Genomic DNA, 10,026 nt, shown 5'->3' on the forward strand with positions numbered 1-10,026 from the left:
TCCTACTCCTTCGTTCCGCACTGTTCTTTCTCTCTCTTATGGAAGTTTAGGTTGCAGTTCAATGTCTTTCTCCTTCTGTTCCTTTCCCGTGCCAGCTGGCTCAGATCACTGAGGCAGCACTCCTTCTCCTCGGACCCATCCTCAGACTCTCCTGACTGACTGTCCTTCTCCCGCCTGACTGACTTCAGACTGATCTGTAATTCTAAACCTTCCCACTCTTTTATATATCTCAACTCCACCCACCTCCCAGCCCATCCAGTGTTCCATGCAGGGAACCACCAGAGGTGCTCTGCTACTCTCTAAGCACTGAGCCGCAATGTGGTTGTGCAGAACTACCCTGTTGTGTGGGGTGCGAGTGTTGGAGCATGGAAAGGAGCTCCCAACTTACTTAGGTGGTGGGGCACTACACCTTAGGAGAAGGAGCAGTACCCCTGTGGCGACTGAGCCTCAGGGGCGCCACACATAATAGATAGATAAGTATGGGACAGATAATAAATAAATATGGGATAGATAGATAGATAAATAGATAACTATGGGATGGATAGATAGATACAGTTAGGGCCATATTTATTTGGACAGAGACAACATTTTTCTAATTTTGTTTCTAGACATTACCACAATGAATTTTAAACAAAACAATTCAGATGCAGTTGAAGTTCAAACTTTCAGCTTTCATTTGAGGGTATCCACATTAACATTGGATAAAAGGTTTAGGAGTTTCAGCTCCTTAACATGTGCCACCCTGTTTTTAAAGGGACCAAAAGTAATTGGACAATTGACTCCAAGGCTATTTCATGGACAGGTGTGGGCAATCCCTTCGTTATGTCATTCTCAGTTAAGCAGATAAAAGGCCTGGAGTTGATTTGAGGTGTGGTGCTTGCATTTGGAAGCTTTTGCTGTGATGGAAGCATGCGGTCAAAGGAGCTCTCCATGCAGGTGAAACAAGCCATCCTTAAGCTGCGAAAACAGAAAAAACCCATCCGAGAAATTGCTACAACATTAGGAGTGGCAAAATCTACAGTTTGGTACATGCTGAAAAAGAAAGAAAGCACTGGTGAACTCATCAATGCAAAAAGACCTGGGCGCCCACGGAAGACAACAGTGGTGGATGATCGCAGAATAGTCTCCATGGTGAAGAGAAACCCCTTCACAACAGCCAACCAAGTGAACAACACTCTCCAGGAGGTAGGCGTATCAATATCCAAATCTACCATAAAGAGAAGACTGCATGAAAGTAAATACAGAGGGTTCACTGCTCGGTGCAAGTCACTCATAAGCATCAAGAATAAAAAGGCTAGACTGGACTTTGCTAAATAACATCTAAAAAAGCCAGCACAGTTCTGGAAGAACATTCTTTGGACAGATGAAACCAAGATCAACCTCTACCAGAATGATGGAAAGAGAAAAGTATGGTGAAGGCGTGGTACAGCTCATGATCCAAAGCATACCACATCATCTGTAAAACACAGCGGAGGCAGTGTGATGGCTTGGGCATGCAGTGCCAGTGGCACTGGGTCACTAGTGTTTATTGATGATGTGACACAGGACAGAAGCAGCCGAATGAATTCTGAGGTATTCAGAGCCATACTGTGTGCTCAGATCCAGCCAAATGCAGCCAAACTGATTGGTCGTCGTTTCATACTACAGATGGACAATGACCCAAAACATAAAGCCAAAGCAACCCAGGAGTTTATTAAAGCAAAGAAGTGGAATATTCTTGAATGGCCAAGTCAGTCACCTGATCTCAACCCAATTGAGCATGCATTTCACTTGGTAAAGACAAAACTTCAGACAGAAAGGCCCACAAACAAACAGCAACTGAAAACCACCACAGTGAAGGCCTGGCAGAGCATCAAAAAGGAGGAAACACAGCGTCTGGTGATGTCCATGAGTTCAAGACTTCAGGCAGTCATTGCCAACAAAGGGTTTTCAACCAAGTACTAGAAATGAACATTTTATTTACATTTTGGTCCCTTTAAAAACAGGGTGGCACATGTTAAGGAGCTGAAACTCTTAATCCCTTCATCCAATTTTAATGTGGATACCCTCAAATGAAAGCTGAAAGTCTGAACTTCAACTGCATCTGAATTGGTTTGTTTAAAATTCATTGTGGTAATGTCTAGAACCAAAATTAGAAAAATGTTGTCTCTGTCCAAATATATATGGACCTAACTGTAGATAGATAAATAGTTATATATTGATAGATATATGGATATATCTATCTATCCATCCATAGATATAGATATTTCCATAGATATTTCCATAGATATTTCCATAGATATATCTATAGATATTTCCATAGATATATCTATAGATATTTCCATAGATATATCTAAAGATATATAGCCATATATATTAAAAAAAGAAAAACAGGAAAAAAATGGCGTGGGCTCCCATGCAATTTTCTTTGCCTGGGAAGGGAGTAATACCCATGGCCCCTTCCCAGGCTGTGAATATCAGCCCGCAGCTATCGGCATAATCTTTACTGGCTTTTAAAATAGGGGTATGCCCCCCAAAAAATGACGTGGGGTCCCTGTATTTTATAGCCAGAAAGGCTACGCAGACAGCTGCGGGCTGATAATCATAGCCTAGGAAGGGCCCATGGATACTACCCCCCCAACTAAAAACATCAGCTCTCAGACGCCCCAGAAAAGGCGCATCTCTGAGATGCGCCAATTCTGGCACTTAGCCTCGCTCTTCCCACTTGCCCTGTAGCCTGATCCCGGCCAACGGTCCACGCTCCACCATCCTAAGAAGTGGGTCAATCGCAAACACATACAGCAGCGGGCTCAAGGGACAACCCTGGCGAACACCAGATCCAAACTCAAAAGAGCTGCCAATCCAGCCGTTCACAAGCGGGAAACTCTCTGCCCCACCGTACAAGATCTTAAGCCTATGGGATGCCAAATATCAATACAAGATAGGTCCTTACCCTTTGACAAGATGATCAGGGCAGACCTCCTCATTGACTTTGGCAGAGTGCCAGAGGAAAGACACTCATTGAATACCTCACTCAAGAGGGGAACCAGAGTCCTTAACCTTTTTTTTTTTTTTTGAAAAATCATTTTTATTGATTTTGTTATGAAGTTGCATATTACAAGTTATAAACGTTGCATTGAATTGTTACAAAGAACATATTTAAACATAATAATAATAATCTTTATTTATATAGCGCCAACATATTCCGCAGCGCTTTACAGTTTAACAGTTTCAAAACACAAGTCATAAATAACAACGCTAACAATACAGTTAATTAAAGTAAAATAAGACGACCCTGCTCATGAGAGCTTACAATCTACAATGAGGTGGGGGAGATACAAAGTACAGGTGTGTATTTACAATGCTTATCATCTAAGCCTGACTAGAAACAAAAATAAACTTAACAAATATAAAATTATCAAACCCCCTTACATCCACATTTTCATAGATTACATTGACTGAAATCAGATACCTTATCTCCAGCTCCACCTTATCGCTCATACATTTCAGTTCACCCAGATTACCACTCAAATCCTCTAATAGATACCAATCCGAATCCACAAAGGCGCTCATTAAGTCTTGAATTTCTATGGTGGTCAGTGATGTTTCTATAAACACTCTCCATTTTTTAAAAACATTTTTCGTCATTTTATCTTTATTTCTTTCTGTTTCTCTTTTTTCCAAAAATAAGACCGATGTTAAACCATCCTTGATCTCTTTTATCCCTGGGAGTGTTTTAGCTAGCCAGTGTTGCAGAATTAGATGTTTTTTCACCATTGCAATGGTGTGAAGCAAGTCATGTAAAGTTTTTATAGAACTCAGATGTTAAGCCATCTGGACCGGGTGATTTTTTTTGGGGGCAAGCCATTCAATCGCCAACTTAACTTCCTCTTCCGTGAATATCTCTGTGAAAACGTCAAGAGAGGAGTCTACCCCTGGTTACGGGACAGTTTCAGCCAGAAAAGCTGACATCTCATCCCAATAAAGATCCCTCTTCCCCAAGAGGTGCAAGTAGGAGGATCTGACAACCTCCAGGATCTCTGATCTGGATCGCCTCAGGCAGTGGCGTAGCAACTGTTTGTGGCACCCGGGGCGGTCTAAAAATTTGCCGCCCCTTTGGTCGTTGATAATTCGGAAGCATCCGAAGAGCCCACACTACACTCAAAGATCTAATTTTTAGTCTGCTACTAACTCTGCTATTATTTCTAAATTTCTAGACTTTCAACTTCTTGCAGTTCTCTATATATATGTATGTATTAGCTTGATGATGCTGGATGAAGACCTAATGGCTTTTTTTAATAATAATTTTTAATAATGTGACAGAAAAAAAACCAGAAAGTACAAATTATTTTGGCGGACAGGGGGCGGACACTGACAGCTTGGGGTCCCTGTGCAAGAAATGTGTCCGGGCCCCCCTCCTTTTATGGCGTCAAAGCTACGTGTGTGTGTGTATATATATATATAGATAGATAGATTATTGATATTATATAGCCACACACACACATACAGGTATATATTACATAGTCTCCTTTATTATGTATATTGCTGTCCCATACACAGTGCCTTCTCTTGTTATGTACAGTTCTGTCCCTTACATATTGGATTATATAGAGCCCTGTTTTTTATTACATACCGTCCTGTCTTGTTAGCTGTATAATGCAATGATGGCTGATGGAGCATGGGAAAGCTTCCTTTCTAATGGAGGAGCTGATGGACTGGTCGTCTGGTCACCGGCTCCTCGATCAGCAGTCATTTTATATCTAACAAGAGAGGGGACCATGTAATAAAAGAGGGCGCTGTGAATAACAAAAATAACAAAAATACACTATGTAAGAGACAGCACTATACATAACAGCAGAGGAAGCTATATAATAAGGGACGGCACCATATATAACTAGAGAGGATGGTAGGTAATAAGGGGCGGTGTTATACATAATAAAAGAGGAAACTATGTAACTAAGGATGGTGTTATACAGAATTAGTGAGTACACTATATACTAAGGGACTGTGTTAGACATAATAAACGATAATGTCTTCCTCCACCTCCCCCTGTTCCTAAGGCCATTATAAGTCCCCCTTCCTCCCATCCCAATCCCCCACACCCCTCATTGTCCTCCTCCCCTCGCATCCCATTATTGTCCTCTCCCCCACCTCCATCATTTTCTTCTCCACCACTATCTTTGCTTTCTCCCCCACCACTCCCATCATTGCCCATTCCACCACCTCCATCATTTCCTCCTCCTCCACCACCCCCATTTATTGCCCTTTCCACCACCACCATCATTGCATTCTCACCCACCACCCCATCATTGCCCTCTCGACCATCACCCCATCATTGTCTTCTCCCCATCACTGCCTTCTCCATCACCCCATCACTGTGCCTTCTCCCCATCACTCCCATCATTGCCTGCTCCATCACCCCATCACTCCCATCATTGTCTGCTCCATCACCCCATCATTGCCTGCTTCATCACCCCCATCATTGCCTGCTCCATCACCCCATCACTGCCTTCTCCATCACCCCATCACTGCCTGCTTCATCACCCCATCACTCCCATCATTGTCTGCTCCATCACCCCATCACTGCCTGCTCCATCACTCCCATAATTGTCTGCTCCATCACCCCCATCATTGCCTGCTCCATCACCCCCATCACTCCCCTCATTGCCTGCTCCATCACCCCATCATTGCCTGCTCCATCACCCCCATCATTGCCTGCTCCATCACCCTATCACTGCCTTCTCCATCACCCCATCACTGCCTGCTCCATCACCCCCATCACTCCCCTCATTGCCTGCTCCATCACCCCATCATTGCCTGCTCCATCACCCCCATCATTGCCTGCTCCATCACCCCCATCACTCCCCTCATTGCCTGCTTCATCACCCCATCATTGCCTGCTCCATCACCCCATCATTGCCTGCTCCATCACCCCCATCATTGCCTGCTCCATCACTGCCTGCTCCATCACCCCATCATTGCCAGCTCCATCACCCCATCATTGCCTGCTCCATCACCCCATCATTGTCTGCTCCATCACCCCATCATTGCCTGCTCCATCACCCCATCATTGCCTGCTCCATCACCCCATCATTGTCTGCTCCATCACCCCATCATTGCCTTCTAGACCATCACTCCCATCATTGCCTGCTCCATCATACACACAGACACACACACACACACAGACATACATACATACATACACACAAGACACCACCTCTCTCCTCTCACCTGTCCGCAGCATCGCCCGCGCTTCCTCCCTCACACAGCAGCGGCCGCTGAATGATGACGTCACTCAGCGGCGCTCCTCTGTGTGAAACAGGAAGCGCGGCCTCCGGGCAGGAAGCAGGACGGACCATTGCCGCTCCGCTCCTGCTATTCACTCTTGCAGGCAGCGGAGCTGCCGTGATCGCATCGCTCCCTGCCCGCCGCTGCACTGCACTGCAGGGTGGAATTGCTGCTGCCGCGCCGCCCCCACACACATGCCGCCTGGGGCGGACCGCCCCCCCGCCCCCCCCACGCTACGCCAGTGGCCTCAGGGACCCCGCAGTGTCAACTAGTCCTGTAACCACTTTACTATTCACTGACATCTTGCAGTTTCTGTATGGGTCGGGTGAGCGGTACTTACCGTAATCCCTCTCAAAAACCAAAGATGCGTGTCTATCGTACTGATACCTCATAAGCAAAGATTTCACTCTGGAGATCTCCTCATGGCTACCTCCAGTTGAGACAAGATGCTCGAGTTTCCTCCTCAGACCCTGATACAGGCGGTACCTGCTCAGACTCCTGAGGCTCGAAAGCTGGTGGAAGAATCTTGCCACCCTTTTCTTGAACATCTCCCACCACTCAGACTTACTACTAGAAAGAACCAGTAAGGGTACCTGGCTCTGAAGAAAATCCTGAAAGGACTGTCTTATGTCCGCTTCTTCCAAGAGAGACGATTTGAGCCTCCAAAAGCCTCTTCCCATCCGGAGGGTCTCTGTAATATTCAGAGAAAATAAAATTAAACAGCTTCCTCCTTTAAATAAAACCTATCTAATCTGGACCTACAGTTACCTTTATGATAGGTAAACCCCTCGTAGCCTGGGGTGTGCCGAATGTGGACATCCACTAGGCGAGCCTCACTAGCTATACTATTAAGGGCGACACTATCATAAGTCAACTTGCCTCTGGAACCTCCTCTATCTTGGGGCCTCGTGACAGTATTGAAGTCCCCTCCAAAGACAACTTGCCGACTTGAAAAAAGATAGGGCTTAATCCTCATAAAGAGACACTTCCAGTCCCACTTAGATTGGGGACCATAGATGTTAATGAGCCGGAGCTCTTGTCCCTTCATGAGGACATCTAAGATCAGGCACCTCCCCATTTCTAACTCAATAAACAGGTCGGCACTCCACCGATGCGGTAAAAAGGACCACCACTCCGCTATATGACTCGGCCGCAAGAGACCAATAGGAGGGCCTGAGTCTCCACTGCTTCTTAGCTTTAAACACGTCTGCCATGTTTGGCAGCCTGGTCTCTTGCAAAAAGAAAATGTCAGCTTCAACACGGCTGAGAAAATCAAAGGCTGCAAATCTGAAAGGATTTGACTTTATGCTGGCGACATTAATGGACGCCAGCGTCAACAGAGTGGGTACCGCCATCATTGGTGATTGAGTTAGATGGCTTTCTGCTTCCCACTCCCCTTAACCTCTGCCTCAGAGGAGGAATCCTTCCCCCTCTTTAATGACACAGAGGTGTCCATTCCCACAAACTTTTTCTTTTTACCGTCCTCGTCTCCGGACTCTGGGCTAGTCCCTCCCTCCAAGGACCTTACATTCCCAGAAGAAGACTCGCCACCCCGTTAGCCCCACCGAGCCAAAACCTCACCATCAGCTTCCTCTTCAGAGGAAGAGATGTTCTCAAGGGCTTGGAACCGGTTAGAAAGACCAACCAGAGGGGAGTCAGTTTTTCCTTCCTTAGGTACCTTGGTCAGAGCAGGAGAAGATGTTTTACCTCCCTTCTTTCTCTTCTTTTTGGTGCCGAGCTTACGCTTGTCCTCTAGCCACTGCCTATTATCTTCATCCATACTTTCATAATGGGAAGATTTGGAGGCAGTGGCGCTTTCCTCCCTGTGACTCCTCCTGACCTCCTCATCCAACTTATCATCCCTCGAGGCCTCAGCAGTAAGACTACCATCCAGGACAGGGGCCTGTTATGAATGGGTCACCGAGGAGAAAAAAACAAAACAAGTTAAGTCACAGAAAACCAGAGAGGTTGGTAACTATGCAGATTGCAGATCCCTGATCTTACCACACAACTAGCAGTAGCCGTGGAGCATGCCTACGATGTTCCTAGACGCCTCGTCACGGCCGGAGGACTAAATAAGCCTAAAGCAAGAAAAGGGAAAACTAACTGCCCCAAAGCAGACCCCAAAGAATAGATAGCCCCCACACATGTATTGACGGTGAAACAAGATGAAGGCACAAACACAGGCAGGAAAATAGGCTGAGCAAATGATGGTGCCCAAACTAACTAGACAGGAAAGGAAAGGAAGGACACTGTCTGCAACCTGCAAAAAACCCTACAAAAATCATGTCCAACACTTCTGATAGCAAAATTAACCCTGAAGTCACTAGACTTCTCCCACTATATCAGCACTCTGAAATATTCTGAGACAGAGCAAAAAGAGACCGAACTAGTAAGGGACAAAAAGCCAATTGGAAAAAAAATACTGATAAATAAGAGTGGAAATTCAGCACAGCCCCCTGACCACACCAAAAAACTGAATAGACCAACAAAATCAAGTGTGAACATTAGCAGAAAAACTTCGCTTTAGATGACTGGAACAGAGCTGAAAACCAAGAGCTGACAAGCCAGAAGGAATCACCAGCAACTGAATAGGGCGTCGGCTGTCTTAAATCCAATCTGAGACTCCTGAGATCCAATCGTCATCCTCATTCTCAGGTGGCAGATCTCCACCAATCAAATCAGCCTCTCTACCTCCTGTTACGACCAGAGGGAGTCTGGAAGGAGAACTCACAACTGGTGAACCAGAGAATGAACTCACAACAGGGGCCACCTCAGTAGCCCAGGGCTCGCCCAGCTCCCTTTCTTGTCTGTGCCTGTCTAGATGCCTCAGCTTTTTATTGCTTTTCCTCCTTGGCCCCTCAGCTCCCTCACCTCTGCTAGTCCATTCTCCAGCAGAATCAGCCTCACGGCTTTCTCCCACCAGGGTCACGACTGCATTAGCGAAGGAGTGAGGACAAGGAGTGAGGCACCTAACCTCCACACAAGATGCAGCAAGATGGCCGACATCCCCACACAATGCACATTTCTGCACAATGCAGTCTGCACTGAAGTGTGTGGGGTCACCGTACCTGTGACACAGCTTCAGTTGCCCCTGCTAGAAGACCTGGATACCATCCCTACCCAGGAAGGCAGATGATGGAATGTGGGCAACCGTACCACCTCAACGCTTAAGTTTTACCATAAACGTCCAGGCCCCTGACCAGATACCAAACCCGTCACGGTTCTTCTTTGGCATCTCCACACCTCTTCATATCGGCCAAGCCACGCCATAATGTCATAACAAGAAAGCAACTCGTTACAACTCATCACGGTCACTTTCTTGACTTGGTTTTGGTGAGACACTGCCTGAATGGCAAACTCTCGCCAGCTGGGCTCATTTTTTGCCAACTCATAATTGGACCAGAAAAACTCAAGCCCCTCTGGCCGAACAAAGCAGACATCAAACTCTGGTGTGGAATAGGGATGTATCGAGGCATAGATGTCAATCGCCTTGTAGCCCATCCTCAGCAGGAGCTCCACAACCTTAGACCTTGGAGGACACGCATCACTGCCCATCCACCGAATACAGACCACATTCCTACGCACACTACCTGGCCCAGCAAGGCCCCGAGGCCATGCCTCTCTATCCAGAAGGATAGATCAACCTTTCGACCCTCTACCATTAGTGATCTCTCACCCTTCTTTAAAGTCTCCAGGAGGCGCTGCTGCAACATGCAGTCCCCAGAGCCCGAAGATGAGGAGGATGCCCTACTTCCC

Source organism: Dendrobates tinctorius, unplaced genomic scaffold (assembly GCF_039654945.1).
Source record: "Dendrobates tinctorius isolate UK_male_01 unplaced genomic scaffold, ASM3965494v1 ptg000020l, whole genome shotgun sequence".
Classification (NCBI taxonomy): domain Eukaryota; kingdom Metazoa; phylum Chordata; class Amphibia; order Anura; family Dendrobatidae; genus Dendrobates; species Dendrobates tinctorius.